The 15,184-nt window shown below is 39.5% G+C and overlaps 1 long non-coding RNA gene across 1 annotated transcript; it reads left to right on the top strand.

Annotated features, from left to right (window-relative positions):
* The first annotated feature begins 525 nt into the window (after positions 1 to 525).
* Positions 526 to 14,128, top strand: LOC119916891. Its single transcript, XR_005447182.1, has 2 exons — positions 526 to 1,102; positions 13,284 to 14,128. It is a non-coding gene; the product is annotated as an uncharacterized LOC119916891 (long non-coding RNA).
* The last annotated feature ends 1,056 nt before the right edge of the window (positions 14,129 to 15,184 follow it).

Consider the following 15,184-nt stretch of genomic DNA (forward strand, 5'->3'; position numbering starts at 1 on the left):
TTTGGAATTAGGTGGAATGTATTGAGAGTCGCACTTAGGCCGTGTTCAGACCTACATTAGTACAGTGTGAAAAGCATGTTTTCACACTGTACGACACACACATTTATTTCTGTGTAACAAAAATATTGAGCTTCGCTCAGCATTTACGCAATGCAGCACCATGCGGCAAGGTGTCACAGTGACAGATTTCTTTGTAACGTGAACACTGGATTTCTTCTTTCTACCTTGCGACTATTGAAATTATTGTCACTTTGATAACTTTCCATACTTACAAGAGACACTCTGACACTCTCTACAATCTGGTCTCATAGAACCGTGAAGTGCTTTAGGGTCTGATAAACCTTCTAACTTGTGGATCTATTAATCAAAGGGGACTTCCTGGATCGTACCTGAAGCAACACGCCCGACCACTGCATGTTGTTTAATGCAGTCCTCTTTCAGCCTTTAAAGCTGCAATAGTTTATCACCTTGAAGCTTATGAAGCGCATTTTGGCAGAGCTGAGGAGAGTTTGCAGAGATCCTTTGCATGTTGTGTTACAGCTGACCCTATCCTCAACTTTGACCCTTGATCCCACCACAGATCTGTCATGAGAGGGTGCTGCTTAACACAAAATGGAGCCTGGTTCAAGAGTCAGAAAGGGAGAGAGAGACAAACAGAGTGGGGGAGAGAACGGGAGAGCGAGCTCCACTGCACACAGAGGACTCATTTATCCTCTCTCGCTCTTGACTGCAGTTTTTTTCTTCCTCTCCTTTGCTTTCTCTTTTGTTTTTGCTGCACAGAAACTGTTGCCCTTTCTTCCTATACATCTCTTTCTCTCATCCCACCCCATCCCCCTTCCATCCTCTCACCCTTGTCTGGTTGCTTTGGGACAACAGCATGCCATCATCAGCGGCCACCACCACCACAGGTACGGATTCATGGCAGCAAGGACCAGCAGGATTCTGGGAGGGAATTTGTGAGATGAGGCTTTAATAAGAGCGCGGCCTCGTCAGCCAGCAAGAAATGTATGCAAATGATATGCGCACTCCAAAAGGACCCTGGGTAGGCGAGGCGAGCGCCGGCCGAGCTCCTGCTGAGCTCTGAGGAAGATGAGCGACTCAGGTCAGAAGAATGACAACAAAACACCCCCTCCTCCTTTTCTCCTTCTTTCTTTTTCTTCATCCTGCATCTAGGAGAGAAGAGAAAGACAGAAGCTGAGCGATGAGTTTGGTTGTTGATGTGTTTTAGTTTCTGGACTGCTGTTGCTAGGTATAGCCTTTGGGGTTTTTTTTCTTTGTAAGCACACTGACATTTGCGGGAGAAATTATCTGGAGATTGAACACATCTGTGTTTTACATCCAGACTTTCCAGACTTTAAATTGTCATAAATTATTACTGTAAAAATAAAAATAAAAAATCAAGCTCAGCAGAGAACTCACGTTGTGCCCTCTTACTCTGCTTTTAGAAGTCATTTTTGTTAATAGAGTAATTTGAGAGTAACTTCTTTTGACACTTCATTGGAAATTTAAACTCACACCATGGCTACTTAATCATCAGTGCAATAGGCCAAGATGTCAGTGAAATTACCTGTTTTACCCTCTTTGTTCTGTAATAAAATGCATTTTTTTCTACAATTATAAAAGGTAGTTGAGTTTATTTACACGTGTATTTACACACATGTATGTACTTATTTTTTAAGTAGCCTATGTGAAATGCTTCTCATTTTGTGGCCTTAAATTATTTGAATTTAATAAATGAAACAGAACAATTTATTTTTTGGACATAACCTGTTTTTAAAAATAAACTAAATGAAAATATATTTTAACTTACGTTTTTCTTTTAAGATATACAAAATTTTTTCCCAATTTATATTTACTTTATAATTATTATCTTTTATTTGTTGAACTTTAGTCACCTAATTGCGGGTTTCAATCACAGTATTTGTACAAAACCATGCTCCAAAATAGGGGACAATGAATATAAACATTATTCCTGTTGCACAACTTTAAAAAAACAAGTCGTGTTTAATCATATTTTTTTAATTTATAATTTTAAAATTATATAGTTTTCCAGTTGTTAGTCTGAAATAATAATTTAACCTGATTTTTTTTAAACCATGCAAATTCACATCAGCATCCACGTTGTCGCCGCAGCCCCTGCTCTCCTCTCCGCTCCTCGCCTGCCTCTTTGCTCGGAGCATCGCTCCTGCAGGAATTATGCACCGTTAACTGGCCTGTCTGATCTGACTGCTGCGGCGAAAAAAAAAAGAAAAGAAAGAAAACGAATAAAGGCGAGACGTCGGCGTGACAATTTCGATGGCGTTATCTAGTGATCGTTAAATGCGCCACAGTCCAGCCGCATCAGAAATGGAAACCTCTTTTTCCACCGTCGCCTTCGGGTGGGAATAAACAAGAGGAAACGGCAGGAGAAGAAAAAAAAACACCCATTGAGTCTTGAGAAGAAAATCAGAGTGGCACCTGATGATGTCGACTTTGACATGTGTTAATTGCTGCTCAGCTCTCCTCATTAGGGAGTCTCAAATTATTTTAACGCTCCAGGCCACAACGCCTTGTTTGCTTTGCTGAGGAGAGGAAGCAATCTGGCCCAAACTTCAATTGGTAAGGCACAACGCGTTAGGGAAGAGTTATTTGGTGTAAAAAAAAATAAATGCGTGGAATTATTAACGAACTAAGAAAATATAGTGCAGTTAATTAAAATAAAATAAAATGTTGTAAATAAAAATATATTATGGCTACATATCTATGGTGCAGTGAAATATTGAAACACAGAAATGTTTGTCTTAATTTCCCATCAGTTCTTTCTTAAAATCTGTTTGATTAATAATACATTATAATACCATTGTTTAGTTTCCAATTAGGATTTTTGCCCCTCTGTCAATATTCAAGACAGGAAGATATTTATTTGATGCATTTGAGTGCCTCCTCTTTCTCTCTCATAATCAAAGATTTACAGTGAAGTATTGCCTGTATTGCTAAATCAATAACATGCTCAAAATCAATAACATTCTCAGATAAAATGTTCTCATCAATAGCCTGACAAAACCGCTTCACAGCACTCAGCTGCATTTAAACATCAAGCGAATGTGACTTGCACCCAATCAAATATATTCACACACTAAAATCCTTTTCCTTATTTGATTATATTCAAATGTGTGTCTGCAGCCTCAACGCCAATCTGCTCCTGCATCTTCACCCTTTATCCACATAGCTCTTTGCAGCAAACACACACACACACACACACACACACACACACACAGATTCAGTCCAGTCCCTGGGAGCACCGGCCCTCATCCTCTCTGTTAGATTACTTGTTACCTGTTGGCTTGTATTTATATGGTCTTGCATGGTGAATTATAAAGCCTTTGTTATTGCCCTGGCTTGGGGTCGGCCACTTGTTTATGACACCAGTAATGGCGGTAATTGTTACTGTTGAGATTACCTGTCAAGAGGACCCGGGCGGAGAGCTTGGAGAAGGCGTCCCTCTCTTGACAAGGGGCGACAGGGGGACGGGAAAGAGGACAGGGGGGAGCAGAAAGATTGGGGATTGGAGGGTTTGGGGGGAGGCTTGGACGCCCTGATGACTTTTCTGCTGATAATCAGCCACCGCGGCCTGTGGGATAATTCAGCTGTCAGTGCCACCTAGCAGGGCCCAGCATCAGCCAGTCGACCCCAGCTGGCTTCATTCATTTGGACCAAAGATGGGGATGAAGGCGAGAGGAGGGGTGAAAGGATGCAGGAGCAGAAGGAGACAGAGGAGTAGAGACAGTGTCTCCATCTCATGTCTGAGTTGGCCTTCAAATGCATTAAATCAAAGCCATCATGAAACATTTTGCAGTTCAGAGGAGAAATATCTCAGCTTTCAAACTATCTACCAGTTTCTCTGCAAACCACTGGTGTTAGATTTTCAACATTACACAAGGAAATCATGAGGATTTGCCCCTACATGTCTTTGTTTATACACCAAAAAAACACTGACTATTCCTGCTTAAATTAACAATTAGCTTTTCAGTGGTTAGCAGTTTAAACCTTCCTGTGGTAATTGTTTGCAGATGCTGATATCAGACACTAGGTATTTCAGAGCAATAGTGTATATCTGTAACTTCAACCTCCACTAAAACTGTGTGTAAATTGTGCTATCACTTCATGATATGTCATGTGTTATCAATTCTAATTCCAAGATCAAGAATGTAATATCAATGAAATGGTATTTATTGAATGAATTTACAGACTGAGTCCTCACAATCTTGGGCCCTGATTGGCTATCAGTGTGCAGCTGCTCCTTTATGTCAAATGATCTGTACGCTGAGTGAAGGATTTCTTCAAACAGGACCAACTAGAAAGATTCAAGTAATTCTTGAGATATTCCCTTGCATCTAAACATGACATGACATTGTAAAAGAGCGGATTATTTCAAATGCATTTACTTTAAATTGATCATTCAAACAAATTCAGAGTTTTATGATGTAAACTTTAATTGCATTTATTGAAAAATTTTAATACCTATTTGTGGCTGTTTACTGCCCCACTTAATTTTTTCTGTATAAGCAATCTCGTTGTCTTTCTGGACACGTGTGCATCATAAAGAGGGCAGAAAGAGCTAAAATGGCAGGCAAATCACTTTTCGAATGGTTTTGGAGCAGCTATCAGTGTCATTCCTGAATGGCTGTCTTTATCAATGATTCTGCCTGATATGGAGGGGTGGGGGAGTAGGTGGGTTCCCTATCTGTCGCTGGAATCTTTCACAGTTTAAGGGCCGGTAGCTGCTAAGAAACTGTCAAAGATTTGGACAGCTAAAGTCCCCAGGTAGTGCATGCCGAGCTGTTCTCTATCTGTATTCTACTGTGGCAACACGCAGGGTTGTAACACCGCGCCACTGCTATTCCAGTGGGATAATGTCACTGAGGAAATAGTGCCAGGAATTTGTCTGCAGTGGATTTTTTTGCCCTTCATCTTATGGGATCTGTTGTGCTGGGGGATATTTTCGTTACTATTTGTGAAAATAATCCTCAGATTCTAGCAGCTTTTGTCACCTTTAACAGCAGCTTTATAACTACTGTTTTATGTCTCTAGTCATGAAAGAAAAATAATACTTTTATTATTTTGTCAGACACCTCACGCAGTGTAAATATTAACACATTTTGGGTTTTCACTCTCATTTTGTTTAAGAATTATAGAAATAAAATTTTGTAATATTTGGTATTTAGTTGATTCAATTGTACTGGAATATTGAGTTATTATGTAGTAGTCACTGTTAAAAAAAAACAACAGATTTGTGGTCATTTACATCAATTCAGTGAGTGCCACTGAACCTTTGTAGTCCATTTAGTTATCAACATATGCAATTTTTCATCTAAACCAAACGTGATATTATTTTTACAACACCACCTGTGTAATTTTAATGTTTGAACTAGACTTGCTTTCCCTCCACCACTTTACAACTATAAAGGGCACAGAGGATCCTGTGTTAGATGGCAAGGCAGTTTTGCTAAATGTGTTGGAATGAAAAATAAACACGACAAGAGCTTTTGCACATACATCAACGCTCATTTGATAGAGGAGTTCTTTTCAGTGGATTTAGTGAGACCTGTTTCACAGTCTGAGTAATGCTCACAAAGCATTTTGTTTGTTTGGGGTTTTTTTGTAAATTTGTAACTCAATAAATCTATTTTCCACTTGAATGCAATTCCCTTTGTTTTTAACCACTCCTCTTTATATCTTATTGTCACAGGCCATGAATCAAAAACAATTGCTTTATAACTTCATTTTGTATCTTCACAGTTTTATTGCCATGGCTTAATCCTTTGGCTGGTTAACAAAATGGAACATCATCATCATCACCATCATCATCACAACTTTACCAAGAAATTTATATTAAGACAATCTCCTCGATATTAAAATAAAGCGCAATCTCATTTTTTATTCAAATGATAGCATTAGGCGTGTATGCATTTATCACCCGATACAGGAGTGAGGTTATAAACAATGCCATTCATTATCTGGCCCAGATGCAGCGATTGTTGATTAAAGGGCTTTGAATATAGCAGCCACACACACTTGCACACTTACACACACGCTTACACACACACACAGATGGGTGGACATTAGGAAAAGAGAGAGGCCATCTGAATAGGCTGGAGGGACATTAACGGCAACAATGATTGATATTTGCCGCACAGGCTTTTTAATGGTATTGTTATTCCTCAGAGTTATACCCCGTCCTCCCTACGTCTCGTCTCGCAGATAAATGGAGGTGTAATAATGAATAGAAATTATCCTGATTATTTTGGTGGAGGTGGTGGGAGAGCCAGTGAGGAGCGGTTGATTCATAATCTAACATGAAGCTTGAAGCTTAGTCAACAGTGTCTTATGGATTTCCTTTTATGTTTGGAAACTTCTGTTGTAGGGGAAATATCTGTAGAATACAGCTTTAAAATGCTGCTTATATTTTTCTAAGCAAGATTTATATTGATTGCTCAATATTAAAAAAGTAAAAACAAAGATGCATGCTTTGCATCATCCTTATGTTCTGTAGGTAAAAAATACTAGCTTCAAAGATGTGTAATAATAAGATTTTAAATAATTCTGTTTTAAAGACTGCGATTGTGATTACCTGTTGTTATTTTAAAACGGTTTAATCAGCCAACCAGAGACCATCACCAACCAAAACTTGAAATTACTATAATGTTTTCACAAAATAGCACATATAATCTTTCATGCTAATAAGTAATTAATCTGACAAGATGCTGATACTGTGCATTTAAAGATGTCTGCCCCTAAACTTTGTTAACTTCATCTTCCAAATGTCTGTATATACGGAAGGAAAGTATAAAATACTGAAATTACTTTTCTGTATTTTGTATAATTATGTCAGATCATCAAATGATGGAAATGTCATTTTGAAATAAAAGTATCAAAGTGAATACCATAAAGGCACTATACCAAACTAACACAATCATATCTAAACCAAAACTAAACTTGTGTTTTCTTGTGTGGCCTTGCCTCACTGTTAGAAACTGTAATTTTAATTAGGTGTGTTTTTTTGAGAGCCTTCACTGCTGCTGAGTGTTGATCATGTGAACAGCTGAGGTGGACATAGCCAAAACACATTATTTGATGTGAGAGGCCAGCTTGTCCAAAGCAGTTGTGTTTATTACACACTCCTCTGGCACCTGCTGCATTGAGTTGTCCTGCCAACCCCCTCCACACACACACACACACACACGAACACAGAGACACGGTCTTCCAAAATCTCTTTTTCATTTAGCCACTTTCTACCCACATTATGGCCATTATCACTTTTCAATTACATTTGCAGGACTCAGTTGTTTTTTCAGTGGTGTGTTTAACTGTACTGTGAAACTTGAAAATATGCCACTAAAAACGTTTTAAAAAAGTAAAAAGTCAAAATGCATTTTTTTATAATACGATTTTATTTGTTTCTCACAAAACATTTTGCAGTTTTACAACTTTGAATGCAAATGATGGAGGCAAGAAAAGTGCCAAAAATGCCCCTCAGCATGCATATCATCCTATGTTAATATTATCTCTTGTGGGCTGTAGCTGTATTGGAGATTACACACCATGAACAGCGAGGGTGTTGGCTCTGCTTGCACATTTATTTAACCCTTGTCTCGTTGTTTGTTGCCTATGGCTGTCCACATGTTCTCTATTTTTCTCTTCCTCTTTTATTTCTTGTTCATCATGAAGGAATAATTCTATCTTCTTGGTTTCAGCCTCACTTTATAGTCACAGTAAGAACATGACAGTATTTTTTATCATTTCACATACTTTACAGTTACTTCAGCTTTTGCTCTCTCAGGTCATCATATTTCTTATCTAGAGACTTTTGAAAAGCATATTTCTTTCACTGCTTTTTAACCGGTAGCTACTAAATTTTGTCTAATAAATTTCAAGTCTTTTGAACTAGCATTTACTTCAATCAGAGCAAAGATAGCTACCCATTAAAAAATTATTGGATGTACTCAAAAACACAAAATAAATTAGTTTCCTTCTGCTGCTCTTTTCCTTTCCACTGCTCTTCATCTAGACCAACAAGACCTCACTTGTCTTCCTCATGTGTCCTTTTTTTGGTTTTACATACACCTTATTCTCTCCTTTTCCCCCTCTGGTGTTCTTCCCCACTCTCCTCCTCCTCTTCATCTTCCTTCTCCTCTATACCAACATGTTGTGCATCATCCATTCCCACCACCCCTCCTTCCTTTTTCCCTTTTCCTCTCCTAGGGTGTAATGGTGTGATGCCTCCCTCCAACATCTCCCCCACCCCGCCATCCTTCCACTCTCTCAGTAATCAGGGCCAGATGGAGGCAGATATGGAGTGATGGAGGGAGGGAGGATTGGGTTTGGTCGTAGCAGTGTCTTAGAACGTGGGGAGCTGTCAGCCCTGCAGGGAGAGAGGAATTCTCCAGCAATAAAATAGGGATTTATCACCACTCTACCACAGAGAGAGAGGAGAGAGATGAAGGGAGAGGGTGTGAGGCAGAGAAAAGGACGAAGAGATTAAGAAAGTCAGAAAGAGAAGGTTGATGTGGGAGAGAAAAGAATAGAGAGGGGCAAAAAGAGAAAACCACAGAGGGATCAAGAGAGAGGGGGAAAAAACTGATAGATGACTTTTCATCATCGTAAAGCTTCAGACAGATGAGAGAGATTGAAGGAAGGAACATGCAGGATGATGGACTGAGTTTGCCGTTGAAAAAGACCTGGAAGGAGGACAACGCCAAAAGAAAAGAGGAGAGCAGAAATTAAGAGAGACAGTTGTATGATGACACCCGTGGCTCATCTGCTCAGATTCTAGCAGCCTGACAATTTCTTGCCATCTGTAGCATGCAGGAAGGCCAGTGTCTGTCCTGAAAGTAATGCCCAGTTGCATTCAGCAAAAAGACTCACCCTCCCCTACTGGGCCAAATGAACCTGCTAAAATAACCACTCTCCACAATCGGCTGTGTAATTGAAACCAGAATGTGCAGGATTTGATAAATTGCTTGACCCTGCAGGAATGTTAAGGTCGTAAATTTTTAGTGCATTTTGGCCATGCTGAGGTGTGCAGAGGTGTATGTTAAGAACATGTCCACTGGTGTGTATGTGTGTGTGTGTGAGAGTCACAGAGAAAGGCTGTCTATTTATTACTTCAAAATATTATGGTCTTTCAAAGTTGAAAGGTGGCAAAACAAATACTAGTACATGTACAATGTGTATGCACCCACAGCACATGTAGACACATCAGCATTCAAGCACACGTACCTACAAATTAAATTGCACATTCCCACTCAATGACTAAATAGACTATAAATTGTGCTTCTCCTCCAACTCTTCAGTGGTTTACATCAAAGGAGTAAAATAAAAGCAATGGAGCTCTGAAAAAGTTGTGCACACCAACACATTCTCACTCTCAACTCGTCAAATACTGCCACTTAGTTAGTGGCCCTCCTCTTCAAAATATGATGCTGCAGGGACCCCTCTAGCAACATTTCTGGACATGCAGGGTGGGACTAACGCTGTCAAGTTACCAACAATAAATATGCCATGTCCGGTCAAGTTAGCAATAGTAAATGTGCTACGTCTGGTTAGACTTTTAAATAAAGCTTGCTTTGTTAACGCACTTTGGTTAGGTTTAGGTCTTGAACATCAATGGTATTGAAAATGTGCGTGTGAGGTAATATTTGGATTTTAATAAACTGTCGCATGACAGCTGTTCTCATCTCACAGTTGAGCTGTTTATGTCAGTGTTTCATAGTTGATTGGTGGTGGCACAGAAGCTGGTTTAGAGACAGTAAAAAACAACAAACACTGTAGTATTTTCATGCAGTCCTGTGTGCTTCAGTTGTTATTTTCTGTGCTCAAGTTTGTAACTGTTCAACAGATAAGATGCTCACGGCAGACAAGTCCAGTTTGCACCAGTTTACATAAATATCAGGGTAAGAAAGCATTTTTAACTTGGAGTGTTAGCCTTGACCTTGACCCCTTTTCTTCATGTGCTGCACTCAAGACTTTAGCACTGAGGCATAAAACTAACCAGTTCATACAAAGTGTTGACCATCTCTGAAGGCAAAACTGTTTTTACCTGTTCCAAATGGCCACACTCAAAGCACTCAAGCTGGAAAGAAGACTGCTTGGCATACTTTCTCACCTCCTCATACCTGGTCAGTTACTGTGTGAAATGCTCATCAGATTGCCGGTTTCAGAAAGTTACAGAAATTGCCAGATGCTGTTCAACAATCCCAGCACCACTCATTTGTCTTCCTTCTCGGCTCGGCAAAAACCTTGAGATTTGTGAAAAAACAAAGCTGATCATCCATTGGTCAGACCATAGCTGCCACACCCAACCTATCTTAGCTGCTGAGCTTCAGGTGGTGGACACTAAACACCATTGGTCCACAAGCCAAAGTCTGTAGGTTACAGGTTCTTCTATATGCCTCAAATCCATGCAGCAACCTGGGCCAGCCCAGACCACAACAAGACCATGAGTACTTCTCTTAAATGCTGATGAAGGAGGGGATCACACAAGGGTGAGAGGAGCAGAGTCTGGCAGAGACCAAGGACAAACCCATCCGTCACAGTTAAAACATGAAGATGAGAAGTATGAGCACAAACAGCCCTGTTACAAGCATGGGCTAACCCTGATTAGTTGAGCACATGAAAAAGTTCAGTGAACAGACACGCTAAGTTGTTCGAAAGCCCCATGACAAAGCTTGGGAGGGAGTGGAATATACCTGTATATACCGTATGTCACAGATATGACGCATTCTTCACTGTTTTTTTAAAAGTCGAGGGATTAAAGATTGCAATAAATTAAAATTAAAATCGACTAAATGCAGACAAAAAAACCTCATATATAAAGTTCATGTATATATAAACTAGCCACCATCTGTATGTATGTCAACAGTGTTGAGGGCATGTAGAGCCCAGCCAGGACCAGAGGGCATAGAGAGGTCAACACAGTGTAAACATAGACCACCACACGATTTACGATGTTTGCTGGCTGCTAAGACGAGGGGTCTGCACATTCTCACAATCATAATTGCTTTTAGCAGCTTTTCAATCAACCTGACTTGGTGGACATTGTTTTTGTATTTTTTTCACCTCTCATTTTTCCCCCTTGTCATCAGGGAGGCTGCTCTGTGTGTCAGTAGCTGCCCTTGCGTAGCTGTGACTTCAGTCTAAACGTAAGCAAACGTCGAAAACTCCAAGATTCTTTCTTTTTTTTCCTTCTCTTTTTGTAATTAGGAGCAGACATTTCTTTCTCTCCCTCTATTTCTGGCACTTTCGAAACCCCGACATTGGCCACTCTGGCCAACTGAAAAGGGAAAACCCAGTCACACATGTGGACATCTGGTTGTACACAGAGAGCATGCAGCCCCAGAGCATTTTACCCCCCCTCCCTCGCCTGTTGACAGTTGTTACCTGTGCCCCGGCAGGCCCTCACTGCCCCAAGATAAAACCACCTCTATCCAGAGCCAGACACATAAATATTTCTCTTTCTATTTTCCAAAATAGCTTTTAATTTTACAAGTTTTATGGCCCTAATATTAAGTGCATATGTTTTACAAGACACTGTGTCCTCTGCCTCACCCCTCGGGTTCAGGTTTTTTTCTTTAGTCTTCTAAAAAAAGAAGAAGAAAAAAAACATAAGTGGTAGGGAAAGGTACTCCAGAGATGGATTTTTCTGCATGTTTTTCCAAGGATTCACATGTTCCACCTGAACCCTTGTGGGGTATAGTTAATTAGTAGCCACGCCACAATTGTCTTGTCTCACCTGTTAGCAGTTCCAAGTGTAGCAATGCTAATGAATTTACACCATGCAGACAGCAGAGACAGGGAAATAAATAACATGCTCAGCATCATGACAAGGGGATGAACATATAAAAAATGGTGTTTATCTACCATCACAAACTATAACTCCAACATGCTAGTGGGGAACTGAGTAGCCAGCATGTTGGTTGTGAGGTTTGCTTTTCCATGTGCATCTGTATTCTTAGCCTCCCAATGACCTCTTTCTCTCCCTACATCTCCTCAACATCATGCACATGTGTTTCAGTGACTAGTTACACCATAAAGCTCTGATTCATCTTTCATGCAACAGATTTTTTAATTCCATCAGCATATGCGACCAAACTGCATGAACCTAAACTCATTTAACTTGAAAAGAGAGCCATCTGAAAAAACAATTTTTAATGAAAAGCTTTTTTATTGTCCTTATATAATATAAACATCTGAGTACAAAGATCATCATATAAAGAAAACAGCTTTCTGCTTTCCAGTAATGCTTTACAGATTTATCACTCTAAACACAGAATAACTTTGCCTAACATGAATAACAGTTTCAAGTGATAGTTATAAAAACTGTAAATTATAAACATAGGAAAAATGCTACAACTGTGAATTCAAGTCAATGTGAGTCCTCAAGTCCTCAAGTTTAAAGAATGCTCAAAGCAAAATTCACTGTGTGGGAGCTTTTCATTTACCATGTAATCCAGTGTACTTGGGACTTTCATTTTTATTTTCTCGTGGCACACAAGTATAGATTATCACAAGTTTCAGATAGTGCTGCAAAATATAACTTTGAAATACAGAATATATAGAGACAATAGTGATAATATTACAGCAAATGAAATAATAGAAAGCTTGAAATTGAAGGGGTTTTCTTATGCTGTACCTCTTACTGTTTATCATTACACTGACAGTAAACAGCATTGTCCATGTCCCTCTCTGCAAGACATCCCAATTCACAAGTGCAAAACAGACATCAGAACAGGCCCAACATTGCTTCAGATGAAATACGCCACAATAAATCCCCCTGCATATATCTCCAGCATACTTGCATCATGCTGTCCGCTGTGCTCAGATTTAGCTCTGGTGGTGACATGAGTTACAGCACTCTGTCTGAAACCACCTTGTGGGGATTTATTACTGTGGCATACAACTCTGACTGGAGGAATATTTGGATGGGGGAGAGAGGAGAAATGGGGAAAGTATTTTGCTTTGGGTTGAGACAGAAGCATTTGGATGAAGGACAGAGCCAGGACTGTGGCAAAGAAAAAAATGGCACAAATATGGTTTTGTTCCAACGGGATAGTAAATAACTGGATGTCTGTGATAATGATAAAATTTTAATGGCATCAATCCTCTAATTTTTTAGATACATTTACTAAAAAACTTCAGGATGTTTTCCAAAACAGATGTTTTCAAATGTTTTTGATAAATGGGAAATGTTTAGGAGGGAGCAATGGAAAAGTCATTGGTTTTGTTTTATTGCTTCCATTCTACAGATGGTGGAGACAAAGAATGATGAGAGAAAGAAGAATCAGTCAGAAAAAGTCCGCTCATCCTCTACATTATTTGTCGCTTTTGCTACTTTCCACGACCAGCTGATGCAAAAACAAACGTGATTCATGTGAGTTTCTACATCTGCTGTTCCAACCACCAGATGCTTCGTTGTTCTTTTCTGAGAAGAATTCCCTGGCAAACAGGAAGTGAGCCATTTTTCTACAATAACAAATTATTTGGGATAAACAAATGAAGGTCTGTGTATGTAGTTTGAGCCATGATAGCAAAGAGCACTACCTGCAAAAACTTTATCAACAGAAAATCCAAGGATACCTATATACATAACACCCTTTGGCACGTGAAGTTTCCAGGAATCCTGGAACCTTTTTAGGAACTCAGGGACTATTCCTGTATTGTGACAGGAGCTACCAGGACTGTAATTCCTGGCTACGAAAGGTCCCTGCTACAGGTGTTTAACTGATTTCTAAAGCAAAATTTCTTTTCACCCATTCGTGATCCTATTTCGGTGCTGGCCAAGCATCAGAGGGGTTCAATTTCTTACCTAAAGACACTTCGTACTGTGGACAGTATGAGGTAGGGATCAGACCTCCAGCCCTGTGATCAGTGGATGACCTGCTCTGTCTCGTGAGGCACAGCAGCCCCTGGGTGCAGAATGCTGTGCTGAGGGTTGCAGATTTGTCAAACACAGAGACTGAGGCTGCTACATGTTCTATGTAGCATTCATTCACACAGCAAGCAAGCACTGGTTGCTCGTAGTATCTGTATTAGGGCTTACAACGGGAATTTGTTGTAATTTTTAAATAAAGTTATGTGGTTGACGTCCCAACTACTGTAAAAAGGTTTGAGATAAAGAGAGCAACTGGGCAAATGAGAGCATCAATAAAATTAACTTTTTTTTTACTAAAAATGTTACGATTACATATGAAAACAGAAAAATAACAAGACAATTAGAAAATACAGAAGATTGTAGACAGCCACATATCTTCTTTTCCACTTTCATTTAAATGTCATATTCTTGCAGAAATTAATTACAAATTCAATTTTATTCAGTTTTATGTATTTTCTGCCAACTAAGTTTAAGTGTTTTTGAGCATCTTCAAAAAGCTGTTGTTTTCCATTGTTAGTCTGATTTACCTAAAGCCCACAGTTCTCCACGTGTGTATAGTACAGTACCATGATTATGAAAGTTGCTCAGTATTGTTTTTGGCAGCTTTTGCTGCTTTGCATATAGCAGAGAAAAATCCATTGCATCCACAGTGGAAGTAGAGCCTCATGCTGTTCTAACGTGAGGCCATCCATTTTTCATCTTTTTCATTTTTCCACAAATTTAGACTGTGAACAAATATGTGACCATAGCATCCAGATGTTTTCCAAAACTTTTTGGTAAGTGGCCTCTCATTATCTGAAGTGGTGAGAATCTGACAAAACAGCTGGAGGAGACGATGAGAGCTGATTTGGAACAAAATAAGATTTGAGGGCTTAAAGTAAGCACAAGCTTTCACATCTTGACACGCCGATTACTAACGGCTTGAATGTGTTTTTATTCTCAGTCAAATATTTTGTCATTAATGAACTTTCACATAACTGGGAGGAGTGAAAAAAACTATCCATGACCCCTATCACCATGGATCTCGTCAAAATAGAAAGATAACAATCTCTCAGATTATCACAAGGCGATTCACCAGGCAATTAAAGAGGAAACACAGTCTCATTTACAGTAACCGTGGAACAGAGATGTTTCCAGAGTAGGCGCATGGTTGGTATTCATGGTAAGCTGCAGGGTAACCACAGTCTTCTGCTTACCACTCAGCAGCAATTTGGGGTGGTAAGTGCCTTGCTCAATGACACCACAAAGGTAGATCTGAAGGAAGAGGAGAGCATG

This window comes from Micropterus salmoides, unplaced genomic scaffold (assembly GCF_014851395.1).
Source record: "Micropterus salmoides isolate LMB-PRFRI ecotype aquatic unplaced genomic scaffold, ASM1485139v1 Ms_hic_scaffold_22, whole genome shotgun sequence".
NCBI lineage: Eukaryota > Metazoa > Chordata > Actinopteri > Centrarchiformes > Centrarchidae > Micropterus > Micropterus salmoides.